Source organism: Onychostoma macrolepis, chromosome 07, assembly GCF_012432095.1.
Source record: "Onychostoma macrolepis isolate SWU-2019 chromosome 07, ASM1243209v1, whole genome shotgun sequence".
NCBI classification, from domain to species: domain Eukaryota; kingdom Metazoa; phylum Chordata; class Actinopteri; order Cypriniformes; family Cyprinidae; genus Onychostoma; species Onychostoma macrolepis.
The window spans coordinates 22333534-22344135 of NC_081161.1; the positions used below are offsets into that span (position 1 = coordinate 22333534).

At 34.3% G+C, this 10602-nt stretch overlaps 1 long non-coding RNA gene across 1 annotated transcript in view; it reads left to right on the plus strand.

The window, feature by feature from the left end:
• LOC131544487 (uncharacterized) overlaps positions 1-6405 on the plus strand; it is a 36743-nt gene extending 30338 nt beyond the window's left edge. The window contains exons 2-3 of the long non-coding RNA XR_009272148.1: positions 5947-6019; positions 6096-6405. This is a non-coding gene — a long non-coding RNA (uncharacterized LOC131544487). The remainder of the gene's footprint in view (positions 1-5946; positions 6020-6095) is intronic.
• Positions 6406-10602: the final 4197 nt, after the last annotated feature.

A 10602-nucleotide genomic window follows, 5' to 3' on the forward strand; every position in this document is an offset into this window, starting at 1 on the left:
TTGTCATTATGTGTTTTATTATTTTAGCAGTATTATATATATATATATATATATATATATATATATATAATATATTTATATATATGTTTTTTTTACATATAATGTTCATATGAAAACACATTCCAAATGCCATGTTCTTCAAGAATAACATGGAGTAGAATATCTGTTTACATGGAACTGTTTTTGACACATAGCTACAACATTTCAAGGCATAAAACTACAAGCATGGAGCTTTTGTTGAAGAAACATTAGCTTAGCAAATGTGGCATGCCCTCAAAATGCCTGCAATGCACGAGCAAGCTTTTTTTCTGATCCAAACAAGAACAGTAGAATGATTTGATCCATTGCGTTCAATAAACTAGTGTTTAGCCTCAGTGTTCGATGGTGTTAGAAAAGGATTTTTGTTGTTATGTCAAAATAAGATATGTCAAACAGATGGCCAACTGCAGTGACATTTTAATTTTGTATTAAGACCGTTCTTATCCTCAAAAGCCCTTATTTCATGGCATCCTAAACACAAAGCTTGGTCTTTCATTACATGATATGAATGTCATCTGCAACTTTGTGTCGGGGTCAGCACATCCCTTCATTTTGTCTGAGGCAAAGGATTTTATATCTATAAGTCAATATGCTTTATTCAAAAGAGGAGTCAGATATGAGAACGGGATGTTTGGTGGATTAGGAGATGTGTCAGACTAATCCATGGATTTCAACTGGCATTGGAAATATTAAGAATATGCTCTCAGTGGGGTGAGCCGGAGTCACATTCACATCCACAGTGAATACATGGAAGACAGACTGAGGTGGTAAACAATAGAACTGGGCCAACAACTGCTTCTGCATGAAATGAGAACTATGGACAATGGCCAGCATTATGTCCAAAAGCAGCATAATAGGCAGCATACAATTCTGGAGATTGATAAGCAGTGTAAGGCACGTGGTTCTGTCACCCACAGTGATATTGGGTGGTGAGGGGGCTAAAAAGGTCGCAGAGACATCTGGATCAAAAACCTGTTTCCTTCCTCCAACCTGTCCAACCTCCAACCCCTGAGAGGTATGCAAGGACCGCTCATCTGCTTCTGTTTGTGACCGGTAACTACATTCCCTTGAAAAACATCATCCTGCTATGCCTGGCAATATTGTCCGGAGTTCAAAGGTGTTGTTCAAAGGGAGGGCTGTTCTGGGTCACTCAGCCTTGACCACAACCCCACCTGCCATTTGTTATTAAATGTATGCGACATGACAGGTCCACTCTGGAGTTCTGCTTGATGACCCCATTACTGAAGGGCTTGACTTTCCATCTGCCAGGTTCTCCTGATGTGCTCTTCCTAAAGGTTCCTTCCATATTGTTTGTGCACACAAATGGTTAGTACAAGATCTTTATTGGGCATGTGTGATATTGTTTTGTTGGATTGTCATTCAGTTACTGAGTTTTATTTGGAAATTCGCTGTTTCATAGAGACATTGGTCTAGTTTACTAAGGATAAGCAAATTATTTCTGCTGCTTCATAGTTCATATTCCCATTACAATTTTATTTTTTGCAAACTTTATTTATTTTTTTATAGTAAAAAATACTAACATGTATTTGAAATACGTTTATTTCATGCTAAGTATACTACAAATAAATTTACATATATAAGTGCTTAATAAAAATACCCTGCAATTGTTATTTTGGTATACTAAACTGGTATGCTTAAAGTCTGCTAAACTAATGTTTTACTTAATGCACTTTAATTGTGTGGAAGTAGTGCAACTAAAGGTTTACTTAAGTATATTTGATTGAGCTTAAGTGGCACTATTGCAAATATAATTCAGGTACACTTTAAATATCTTGCATTTAAAGACACATATTATTCAAAGATCATACAATTCTCATCAATAGTGACATTAAAACACATTTTAGTCTTAATATTAAGAAATGTGCATTGCACACAGATAGTACTCCAAATGAAGTGTTGAACTATGCCTTTAATAGAGAGGAATCAGTTATATTTTGACATTTTTTTGGAAGCCTGAAATTAATTATTTAGCCTTTTTGAGGGTTGTTTTTTTTTGACACACTGAAAATAAACTGCAAATTAATCATAGCTGAAATATGAAAATATTATGAGGGAGATGGACTGATTGCTTATTTAAGTGAAAAAAATGTGCTGAAACCATTATAAAATATTGTGAAATTGGTTCAAATTAGCAATACATCACATGTGAATGATTCATTAAAATTCATATCATAAAAATGTGTTAAGTGGTGTGAGTTTGATGTAGAATTAATTCTTTTTTTCCCCCCCCCTCTCTTAAAACTAGACTTTAATAATGTGCCAACCATTGACAACCAAACATAATCTGGGTTTTTTGTTTGTTTGGTTTTTATCTTATTTTCCGTGTAATGTTCCGTGTTCCGTGTATTGTTCCACCAGAGATATTCAACAAAGAGTGGAATAAGTGCCAGTCAATCCCATTCTTCTTTGTATTATCGGTGTTGCCATGTCATTTTACTCAATGAGTCCCTCTTTGAGAAAACATGCCCTTGACGAGAATGCTACAAATTTAATGATGGCAAAAAAAACAAACAAAAAAAAAAACAGATCAGCATGATGGAATGTAAACATTTTAAAAGGGGATCACAGGGGAGAGGAGAATATTGAATGTTTTATGTCAGAAGTCTCTTTCCCTCAGGTATCAATTCATAATTGCTTTAGATAATAGGGATTCAATCATTTATGTTCCATTTAGGTCTTGGGAGAATTGTCGGAAAAGTACTATATGTCTTAATCTAATTAAGGTGTGAGTCAGACCGGGAGGTAGATGAGGGAAATCGAGGGAAAAGGGGAGAGTGGAAAAGAGAGCAGACACAGGCTGGTTAGAAAGACGACTTCTTGATAACAGTGGTAAGAAGCTGTAACTGCTTTGTATCATATGCTAATAATCCTGTTTACTCTGGTGAATTCTTGTAATTTACATAATATCACAGTTGAACAAAAGGCATATCAGGAGCCTTTTTTTTTTTACTCGAATTTCCACCGAATGTGTTTTTGTTCAATACAGAGACATAAGAACATGATTGAGTTGAATACTTTAGTTGTAGTATTTCTGTCTAAGGAGACTTTCCACCTTATGGCTTTCCAAGAGTGATCTCTCCATCATCAGACAACATACCATAAGTATTAGTTATGGCCTCTTTCCATCCTATTGAGACGGACTGTCACCAAAAACCCATTTACATCCTGATGTACATGAAGCTTCGATTTGTGATGACAGCAATTTCAGAAGGGAAATTACCTTGTAACAAAAGAGGACTGTGCTCTACTCCAATGATGTGGTAAAGAATGGCAGAACTTGGAAATACATTGTGATTGACAGCGTGCTTGAATACGTAACGGTGGCAGTGAAATCTCTGCATTGCATTCAAAGCTGTTATTTATGCCTCAGAAAAGGTTTTGCTTTTCAGGGGACTGAGATTATTTTGAGAGACAAATATGTATTTTTATTTATTTGTATTTTTACCTCCCACATTGACCTTCAGTAACCTTGATTCGCCCATAGCTAAAAACTAAAAGCAGTTTGCGTTATCAAGACTCAGCAGTGCACAAGTCAGGTTTTGGACTGAGGGTATTGAGCAAATTTCTTGAGTTTAAAACTTTGCAATTTCTAGTTTGCGTGTGTGGAATGCATTGTTTCTTTATTTGTGGAGTGGCGTAGCACTAGATTAGTCCAATGTACATTATCACGCACTGACAGATTGAGGTCACAGAACAAAACAGTCGCACCATAGGAGGTTAACACAGTTTTACTTCTGTCCTCAAACAGACATGCTCAATAACCAGTGCGATGTCATTAGTTATCATAGGTTTGTGTTTGTAAAGTGTGGTTCATACACATGCATTCTATTTGTATAGACTCTAAAGACTCTTTAGACACATACAAATTAGTTTAGGTTCATAGAATATTGAATTCATAAAACCAATAGGTTGGTTTTATTGCCTTTAACCAATGAGATCAATTTCAACGTATCTATCTATCTATCTATCTATCTATCTATCTATCTATCCAACCATCCATCCATCATGTCAAATCTTAAATTTTCTTACGTTTTCTTTGTTTTGTGCAGTAATTGATTCATACTTTCTGGTAAAGCTCAAATGGTCAAAAAACCCTATAAATCTGATAACTTAAATATGTATCTTTAAAATGTCCTGTTTAATGGGTACAGCTACACACCGATCATTATTGTACTCTATCAGTTGTGCTGCGGCTTTACAAATGAAGAGTTTGGTTGGACTTTGCACTTGCACTTTGTGTGTTTGATAAGCAACCAAAAGCCTTCAGTGTAAATGGCAAAACCGTGTTTTCTTATATTCTCTTCAATCTCTGTAGCACCTCTGGGACACTTGGCTAAGGGAATGACGTAACAGGCTAGGCAAAGATTTGAAACTGTATATAAAGTGCCTAAAAAAAGGAACAGAGAGTACTTCTTTACACTTTTTGATTTACACATCTTTTGTATTTGCCATGAGTGGAAACTCAACCGTCCTTACTTAATCTCGCCTGTCCATATCATAAAGGATTCTTAAGCCCCGTTTCCACCGCAGGAACTTTCCCCAGGAACTAGGGACTTGGGGCCGGTACTCTGTATGTTTCCACCGCAGGAACCAGGATCTAAATGAAGTTCCAGGTAAAAATTTGCCCCTCAGAAAGTCGCTGCTGGCGAGGTAGTACTTTTTCAAAGGCGCCTTAACTTTCGGGGGCGGGACTTGGGCGCTGAGCATGCTGATTGGTTGAGAACACGCAGCATTTCATTTCAGCCACTATATTCGCATTTTTATTTATTTTTTTAAATATCACTGTTATTGTGTCATGAAATGTATTTTTTAACAGTATTTCAGGCGAGAATATAGTTGTTTAAAAATTAAATATGCGGTTTATTTATAAAGAGCGCGTATTTGAAAATGTGCTTTGCCGAGTTCGGAGACGTGAGCTCCACGCGATCAGTAGGCGCTCAGTGCTTATGTATCGATATATGTACAAACAAGTGTAAATAAAAAAACAAACCGAACTGTTCAATTTTATAGGTAAATATTCTGCACTGAATGTGGGCATGGTACTCTGAGGGGTGCTCAAGAGGTTGCGAGAGAATAAGGGATTGAAATAACAATTATGTGCTCAAATAAGAAAAATGATTTAACTAAATGAATCCTTGAACTACAAAACTCTCCAGGTAAAAGGACGTTGAATAGTAGTTGCTGAGGGTCATTTTCTACATGTGCACAGGCTATGGGAAAGCCTTGATGGAGCTAACAGTAGTAGACTTCATAAGAGCGAAGAGGAACGCTGGTGTATGCAGTGCAGTGGCTGCTCTCAGCATGTACATCATACCTCCTCTTTCTGACAGCACCATTACTGCCTCACCGATTTGAGAATAATGACTTTCTAAATGCTGGGCTCTTTATCCCTTTATCACACACCTTACTAAATATGGAGTCTCTTCTTGTTCTATCTAGTCCTCATTTTCATTTATTTACCGTCATGACTATATTTTTGTTGCATTTTTGTTCCACATGACCTCGCAAAGGTAAATTCTGCATATGATGCTTAAATGGAAGCTAACAGTAAAAATAAAATGTTTTGATTAATTTTGATTCATAGTGCGCAAACACTTTTTTGTTAGGCTAATGGAAAATGGTGCATGATTCATTTACTTTTTATTTACAATTTAGTTTTTAAATAGTAGTAATCCATATTTTTGTTGTTGCTCTTTATATTTGAAGGAATATATAAAACAAAAGTCTAAAACAAATCGATTCCATACATAAAAGGCAGTTGAAAAGTAACAAATAAATAATGAAGGCATGGAAATTAAATAAATAAATACAAAACAAGCTATTGCAATGTGAAAGAAAGAAAGAAATCATTTTAATTGTGGTTTTGTCGTTGTTGTGACATTTCAGACTACAGCTGGATTGTTCTCCAGCTATGACTGGACGTCCTGTGATCCCCATGGAGCACTGCCTGGCTGTTGTGGTGCTGAAATATTTATAAATTTAATGTTGTTTTGTGGTTTTTGTCACTTGTTGATTTTTAATATTTATCTTTCCAGGAAATGCCTTGAGTCTGCCCCAAGGATGCTGGTTACTGTTTGTTGAGGCTTCTTCACCATTTGCTGGTGTTTGCACACAATTATTGGTTCACTAATATTGCACTAAGCGTGCACATTTTACATGTGGTATTTGGGGCCACAGCCCTGAAAAGTCTGCGTCTCTGGTGATCATCCCCAGCCTTCTTATTCAGTTTTATTAACATTATTTATCTGTCTAGTGTTACATATTTTAATCAATTAAGGGTAGCTACTGTATTGTGGTTTGTAATTTGTTTTACTACCTTGATTATTGCACATGGTCTACTGTGACACCCCCTGGCTCTATTTAAACAATACTGAAGCTTTTAATAAATGTTAATAAACTATCCTTTTTAGGGATAGTTGACCCAAAATAAAAATTCTACTTAAGTTGATTCAAACCTGCAGGAATATCCTTCTTCTGCTGAACACAAAAGAAGATATTTTGAAGAATGTTGCTAACCAAACTGTTGAAGGTAGCTACTGACTTCTATATTATTTTTATTATAATTCTTTTATTTTTTATTTTTTTCAGTGGCTACTGTCTGGCTACTGTTTGGTAACCAGAATTCTTTAGAATATCTTAGCAAACTCATACAGGTTGGTCATACACAAACTGAGGGTGAGTAAATAATAACAGAATTTTCATTTTTAACTAGTGCACACAGATGGAATAACATAAAATGACCACTATGCACATTTTCTTTATTTTCTGTGCTTTATTATATTAATGTAAAAATGTATATTGTGCAGCATGTGCTGCTCAATATAGTTTCAGATTTTTGAGGAATGGTGATTTAGCTCAAAGGAATTTAAACATCTCACATACTCAAGAAGAGTATTTTATTTATTTTATTTATTTATTTTTATTTATTTATTTATTTTTTTGCACATATGTGTGTCTCCCTCTAGCCAAACCCTGGGGTGCAGCAAATCTCAATTTTGAATGCTAACACCAAAACACGCACATCCATATGTTATCCATGTGAGAAAATCATATTAACAAGCTCAACACACATGCCAGAATTTGAAGTGCATTTTTAGCTGTTAAACATTTTAGATGCACATACGGATACTTGTGCCCATCTATACATCTATACACAAAGACACACAAGAAGTGGTCACACACCAAAAAAAGAAAAGAAAAGAAAAGCAACTGGATATGAATGGTGGTATCTAAAAATATCTAAAAGTGCTTACATAAATCCTTTTTTTTTTTTTCGATTGTTAAATACGGTGTGATTAGTTGGCAACAGTTCTCTTCTGAGAAGCCTAAAATTGTTCCGAATTAAAGTACTTTTTCTCAGAATCTTTTGGTTCACACAGTGTTTGAGTGCTTTCCGAGCTCTAGTGCTGAGACGCAATCAACTTCAAGTGGGCTCAGATGAACCCAGAAGACCTAGAGCAGACATGTGATGATAACCTGACATGAGTGGGAGGCTGTAATTTGTTTTAACTCAAATAGCATTAAGTAGTTTTGGTTATGTCATTATTTTTGTATTTTCCGTGAAGACACAACAACGAGGATTATATCATTATAAACATGGTAAACCCTTTGGGTATGGCTGGGGTTTGATGTCAGATCTGATGTTCATGCTCTGATATACCAGTCATAAAACATGAAGACAAGAAAACGCAATACTTGTCAGAGAAATGTTCATTTGGTTTCGACACCGAGAATTCTTGCTAGATTCAGTGCTCAACTTGTTAAGATCCTTGAAAACATAAAGGCTGAATATTGTCAAGAGAGAAATGCCAGTGTACTCTTCAAGAGAATTAACCATTATTTTGCGGAAAGGAGTCTTCTTCTATAACTAAACCCTTTAATCAAGTGACAGACAATAGAGCACATGTCAATGAATGAGTCCACAGCCTATTTAATTGGTTTCTCCAACTGTAAGGAGCTTCTGTACTGAATATGTACAGTTTCCTTTCTTTTCTTTTTTTTTTTTCTGCCAGTTGTCGTGTTTCCAAATGGTCTCTGAATAAATAAACTGCACTATTGTTGTCCTCCTGAAAACAATAATCAATCTTATTATAAATGGGATATACACTCATTAATAAGCAAATTAATACTGCAAATGCTTTGAAACCAAAACTAAAAATAATCTTTAGTTGTAATTAATTAATTACTACCTGTTTTAAATGAGAAAAGAGACTGCCTACATCCAGTACTGTAGTTTTAATAATCTTCCATTATCTGCTACACAGATAATCTAGCAAGTCAAAGTAACTACTGTAAAATATTGTTGATATTTAAGTTTAAATCTTCAAGAATGTATTTATTCCGTAATGTTTTTAACCCCTTAGCTGTCAACCCCCATTTTCAGCATGGAGAGACAAATGCCATACCCAAAATAAAAAAAATTCCTGCTCATGGGTCTTTCTTACTAGATACATAATCAACATATGTTCAAAGTTTATAAAATATATTTTATAAACAAGCAATTTGCTATTTAGAAAGTGTTGACATTTCCGAAGTTAAAAGGTGATTCTGCAATTACTGGGAATGTACATACACTGACATTGCTGTTGTTGTATGTTTTCAGTTTCTTACAAACCCTAAGATAGAATGCAACATATAAAAATAAAAATAATATATATATATATATATATATATATATATATATATATATATTGTCCTAACAGAAAATGAGCAGCACCATTTCAGTTAAGTTTAAGACATTTCCTTCAACTCTAAAGCAAAACACAAAGCAATATGTAATTCAAATTATGTAATGGTTTACAGAGGGTCAAATTTGTGTGAAGAATGAATGGGAAATTTCTTTATATTAACAAGATGCATTTGGCTGTATTTTAGTAACCTTTCTTATATTGTAGAGCTATCTGAAATAAATGTACAAAAAAATGTATTAATAACCAAGGTATAATAACCAGTTTAGACACATGTCACTGAATTGTATGTTTCTCATTATCATAATTACCTTTTTATGTCAAGTTGTGACTATATTAATGTCTTAACCGACAAGTATTTTGTGCCATAGAGTGAACAATTAGCAGCCAGCATACATGTGAACTCCTTCAAAAACTAGAAAAGCTCCAGGTAAATATTTGTTTGTTGTGAATGCTGCTATTAAGGCAAAGCGTAGCTAGTTTGGTGAACCTTAGTTATTATTTTATTATCTTAATTAAAAGTTGTGATTTGTTTAACAGGATTTAATAATTCCTATAATTAAATTTGTGCTATTTCATTTGAGTGTGAAAATTTGGGTAACACTTTATTTTAGGGTTTCTTAACTGGTTGCTTATTAGAATGCATATTACTAGAATATTAGCCATTTATTAGTAGTAATTAAACACATATTATTGCCTTATTCTACATCCCTAATCCCACACAATACCTAAACTTAACAACTACCTTACAAACTATTAATAAGCAGCAAATTAGGAATTTAAGTCCCACTTTATATTAGGTGGCTTTAACTACGGTGTACTTACATTTAAATTAATCATTTGGTACAATGCATTTATTGTGTACATACAAGTTCTTACATTGTACTTATATTTTCAAAAATACCTATATCTACATCTGTAATTAATTTATGTAATTACATTTATAATTACACTGTTGACCCATCCCTTACACCTTAACCCACCCTTAAATTTACCCATATCACCAAACCTGTCCCTAACCTTACCCGTATCCCACCTCAATAGCAGCAAAAGTGTTTTGCAATACAATATGAACACAATAAGTACATTGTACTTATTTTTTGATGTAAGTACATAGTAGTTAAGGCCACCTAATATAAAGTGTGACCAGAATATATATATATATATATATATATATATATATATATATATATAGTACATATTAGCTATTTAATTATGTTATTATTATTATTATTATTATTTATTTATGTTGGTTGCCAGACAGCAGGTTGGCTGGACGCAAGCAAAAGGTACAGAAAAGACTTTCCCTCATTAGGGTGGTATAGCAGGAAGAGAAAGAGGCTGGCTAGGCCCTTTCATTTCGGTCTTACGTCTGATTGCCAGCCCTCACTTCCCATCTGGGTGCAGAACCTTTCCACTCTGATTAATGAAGCAGCAACACACACCTTTTTCTTTCTTCTTCTTCTTATTTTGATACCTTGTTGGCTATTTCCTTCTCAAAAGTTCAATTATACACATACAAAGCAATCCATCATTTAAATGAAACTGACTGCAAAGGCAAATTAAAAATGTCAATTTAAATTAAGAAAGTTCACAATCTATTTAAAGAAAAAGGTGCCTGGCATCAACAAGTTTACTTAAAACAAAGAGGTTTTATGCACAATCAACTGTGAAACCTAGGAATCCAAAATCACCAGCCACTTGAAATGGAAGGTTATTAATACCAACTGAATGTTTTACAACCAGAATACTGTAATATTGTAGTCAATAAACCGTGCTCTGCGTATCAAAAATCAGTGCCCTGTAGCTGTATAGAATGCTTTGTGAATAATATAGATCTTCAATTTTCAGTCCC